General features: G+C 40.7%; 1 long non-coding RNA gene across 1 annotated transcript; it reads left to right on the top strand.

The window, feature by feature from the left end:
• Nucleotides 1-2,269: 2,269 nt before the first annotated feature.
• On the top strand, nucleotides 2,270-4,529 carry LOC127006021 (uncharacterized). Its single transcript, XR_007759018.1, has 3 exons — nucleotides 2,270-2,360; nucleotides 2,774-2,868; nucleotides 4,400-4,529. It is a non-coding gene; the product is annotated as an uncharacterized LOC127006021 (long non-coding RNA).
• The last annotated feature ends 283 nt before the right edge of the window (nucleotides 4,530-4,812 follow it).

Here is a 4,812-nt window from a genome sequence, read left to right as displayed (position 1 = left end):
GTTTTCCTTCCGTCCTTTATCGTAGCACAGATTGATTTTCGTTATCAATATTCACCTAAAATAACATGCCGAATTACCTTAGAATGTTGTATTGATATGTGAAGATGCCGAACATGAAACAAATTGTGGGTACTTACCATTTTTGCCCTTCGTTTATTGTTATACAGAGAAAACAGTTCTTGTTGAGGTTATGTATAGTAACTTTCACGGCTTCTCCTACCAGCTTTTGACTCAATATTCTTAATTTCAAAACTTTTCAATAAAACACGAACGAACACGAGGCTGATACAAGTCCCGTGTTTATGAAGCAAAAAACTTGGCAGGCTTCTTTAATTATTTTTCCTCAGCCTAAACTCTCCGTCCGCGTCCTTCGCTACTCCATCTTATCATCCTTCCCTCCCTCCTCCTGCCATTCCTCCTTCCCTCCTTATTCCTACCATTCTTCCTCCCCCAAGCGACTCCCCCTCTCTTCCCTGCCTCCCCTCCCCCTCCCCCTTCTAACCCCTTGTTCCGTTTCTTTCTTCCCTCCCTCCCTATCCCTGTTCCCCTCCTATCTTCCCTCCCTCCCTACCCTTGTTCCATCCTTCCTTCCCTCCCTTCCTTCCTCCCTACCAACGTCCTCTCCTTCCTTCCCTTCCTTCCTCCCCTGTGCCTCTCCCTCCTTCATGCCATCCCGACCCCTGTTCCTCTCCTTCCCTCCCTCCCTCCCTCCCTACCCCTTTTCCTCTCCCTCCTTCCCTCCTAATCTCTCCGCCGCCCTGAATATTGACAGGCGGCTGGGGGCAAAAAGCAGCTATTAGAAACTTTGGCTCCTGTTTTGTCCGAACTACACCGGACTTAAATTAAACCGGACGAAGGAAAAGAAGTCTCGACGCAGATAAATTGTTATACGCGAGCCTTGTGTTTATATATATTTTCATTGATAAATTTGGTATATATAGTTATTCTCTTCTTCCCTTATCAAACACGTACCTTCCATTAGTTTCTGTCGTTATATTGAAGGAATGTTTAAGGTTATACATTTTCCCATCAGTGAACAACACACACACACACACACACACACACACACACACACACACACACACACACACACACACACACACACACACACAAACACATCTTTCAACAGTTTAATCATTCAGTCAGTTTTTTTGTAACAATTCATATTTCCCTAATTCAGAAGCTAAATATTTATTGACTCATTAAAACACATGTATACAGAACACTTTAATAACAGTCATATTTATCTATCTACTTGTTCAACATTCAAGAAGGGTCAGTATTTTTTTTCACGCACTTTCTATTATTTTCTCTATATATCTTCTTCCATTTCTTACCCGGACCAGCGTGAGCCTAGTATATATTACTTAGTTTCTTTTATTTACAGGCATATTTATATAATTTTTCTACACTATTCGTTTCACGCATTTTCTAATTTTGTATATATATTTATTTCGTATATTGCCCGGAGCAGTGTGAGCCTTTATTTATTACTTAGTTTCGTTTATTTAGGCTCCCCCGAGGTGGCTGGTCCATTAGAGGAGGAAAGCTCGCCCATATATCACGGCATGACTCCCGCGCCTCCTCCCGCCCCGCTATTATTGTCTATCCCTCTTCCGCCGAGGCCTAACAACTGTCTCCTATTTTCAGGCCCGGCGAGGAAGCCTTTGACTGCTTTTAACACCTCGGCGCTACAAAAACGGAGATGGATACGCACCGGAAAGAAGGTTAATACATGGACATGGAGAGAAAGAAAGTTAGTAGCCACACTGACATAGAGAGAAAGGTTATTACGCTGACAAAGAGAAAAAGAATGTTAGTACTTGAACAGAGAGAGAGAGAGAGAGAGAGAGAGAGAGAGAGAGATTTACACAGATATTCATATAAATAGAAAACGATAGAAAAAGGAAGTGGATAAATTATAATAAGAGGAATAGAGGATGAAGAAGAAATGTTATCAAAGTAAATAGGGAATGAGAGGTAAAGAGCAAACGAGAGAATGAGGAAAGTGATGGGAAGAGGCCTGGAGATAATACGTAAAGAAGAAAATAAGAGGAGAGAGAAACAAGAGTAGACAAGGAGAAGAGGGAATGAGAGTTAAATAGTAAACGATAAAAAAAGAGATAAATATGGAACGAGGGAGGGAGGGAGGAGAGAGGGAAAGGTGTGGGCTGAGGGGGGAAAGGTAATGGAGGAAGGGAGAGGTGGGAGGGGGAAGGGTAAGGGAGGTGAGGTGCAAGGGTAAACCTGGTTGTGGATTCAATTAACCTGCTGGAGTTGCTGTGGTAAGGACGCTCTCACTCGCCTGCCTGCACACTTGCCTGCTCGACACCCTTGCTTCTACGCCTAAAAACGATCAGGTCAGTTTTGTGTTATGTTGTGTTACTGAGTCTGATGTCTTATTGTAACTCTTGTTTGGTTAATATTTCGTTCGACTGTGAAAATCAATAGTTTGTTCCTAATGGGCAAAGTAGGTATTCACTATTGGATGTTTCTGCTTACGATCGCTCTTGTGATTTCGTTGTCTTAGGGAAACTTATATTTTATTCCCGCCTTTCAACTCCGTGCATTAATTCCCTCCACTCCCACTAAATATACGTACTTGTCGCCTGTGAGGAGCTTTGTTCATCGTCTGTATGAAGTTTCGTGACCTTTTTGTTCCTCGATCTTGGTCATGCACAATCACTCCTTCCCCTCCCGTTGAACATTCATACTTGTGGTATGTTATTTAAGGATGCATGTTCTTTACATTGGTGTTTGGTTATCTTTTCAGTGAGGAACTCTGTGCCCTGGCTGCTGCCCCCTCTGCGTATTGTTACGCCCACTGCCCTACCGACTGACCTGACAGTCACTTGGCTCCGTAATACAGTTAAGTTTCTCCCTTTTCTAGTTTAATGGTCTATAAAATTTTTAAAAGTTGCTCGATTAGTTCGATTAAGAGATAACTATTTAGTATATTGGTGTTAATTTTAAGTACGAAGGCTTTAATTTAGTTTTAATTGAATGGTAGTTCGGGAAACACGCTCGTTGTGGAAGTCTGATAGGGAGTAAGAAGTTTAAAGGTTAACTTTACAAAGGAATTTGGGCCGTTTAAATGGTATAGGAGCATAAGTAACCATTCCCTAATTGAACGTGTCTGGTCTCTTATTCAGTACAAAGGAATTTGGGCCGTTTAAATGGTATAGGAGCATAAGTAATCATTCCCGAATTGAACGTGTCTGGTCTCTTATTCAGTACAAAGGAATTTGGGCCGTTTAAATGGTATAGGAGCATAAGTAATCATTCCCTAATTGAACGTGTCTGGTCTCTTATTCAGTACAAAGGAATTTGGGCCGTTTAAATGGTATAGGAGCATTTGGGCCGTTTAAATGGTATAGGAGCATAAGTAATCCTTCTCTAATTGAACGTGTCTGGTCTCTTATTCAGTTAAGTCAAATTTATTACAAATTGGTTATTTCTAGATAAGTATCATGTTATATCTTGAAATTTCATTCTGATCATAGTTAGCAGTTTCTACTTGTTGCCATCAGTTTCTACTTTTTGCCATTTTAGAGTGCATTATTCCCTTCCTTGTGTGAAGTTTTTAATATGCTGTACTCTTCTAGTCAAATTGTCCAGCCGCGTCATTATAAAAGTCCAGGCCGGCCGTCACCTCGCCTTCGCCCGCTTCAAAACAACTAATGTCCTGTGAATTAGACGCCCTCCGTAAGACTCTGGGATTGACTGTCGTTGGTTCTTGAGCTGCTCTTGTCTAAAAATAACACATTCGTGCCACTCAGTTGATTTAAGTTATTTTAGTTTTTTTTTTTTAAATAAGTCTCCGAGAAGTCTCCTACTTGATCTACGGACGGTGTTAGAGGTATCGTAGACGTGTTTAATGTAATTTCACTTCTGCAGTGTTGGTTCTTAATGTTTGGGATTAAAGTGCTATAATTTGTGCTATAATTTGTTGAAAGTTGCAAGCTGTTTCAGTATTTGTATTTGGTAAACCCAATTCAGTCTGTCCCTACCTTACACCGAAGGTTGTCAGTCTTCGATTTCAGACCTAGTTTGGTCTAAACGTTGTTTTCATCTTATCAGCCCTCGTTTGGTCTAGACGTTGTTTCACCTTTTTATCTTGAATATTTACTTTTAAAGGTTCGTCAGCTTTGTCTAAATAGAAGATATCAGTGTAAAGATTCCACATGTGCATTGAGGCGGTGTATTTATGGCAGTGTATTAGGTGGTAGGAATCCCAAGTTATATAGCAGATTTTTATGGAGTGACTAAATTACTTAGTCTTTCCCATTCCCTCGCTCCCCTCAGCTCTAAGAATTCCTCCATACAGATTGTCAGTGTTGAAGATTAGGTTTTGCCAGTAATACCACGTTCTTAAATATAAATTAAATCTTATTTTCAGTATGCACCGAAGGAGTACTGAAGCGACAGTAACTTAATAAAGGAATAGATGGCGCCACGAGCAGATGGCACCACTATAAACACTTGACTGCGCCACAAGTCTTAGACCGACCACCAGGCCCAACCAAGAAAACCTACCGGTGCTATAGGACTGACTTTAAAAAAATAATGCATGTACGCGATAATAAAATAATTCATGTGCGATAATAGATTAACCTTTCTGAATGTCCTAGTTTAACTAAATTTTGTCAAAGCTAATAAATTCATTGAATTTGCATACTTTATGACCTTGTCTACGTACTGTGCTAGTTATTATTCCTTTGGTGTGATTATAAAAATACTTGTACAGGCGCTGCAAAGCTGGAGGGGGCATGTGCAGAATACTTGTACAGGCGCTGCAAAGCTGGAGGGGGC

Source organism: Eriocheir sinensis, chromosome 31 (genome assembly GCF_024679095.1).
Source record: "Eriocheir sinensis breed Jianghai 21 chromosome 31, ASM2467909v1, whole genome shotgun sequence".
NCBI classification, from domain to species: domain Eukaryota; kingdom Metazoa; phylum Arthropoda; class Malacostraca; order Decapoda; family Varunidae; genus Eriocheir; species Eriocheir sinensis.
This window is presented reverse-complemented; position numbering and strand designations above follow the sequence as displayed.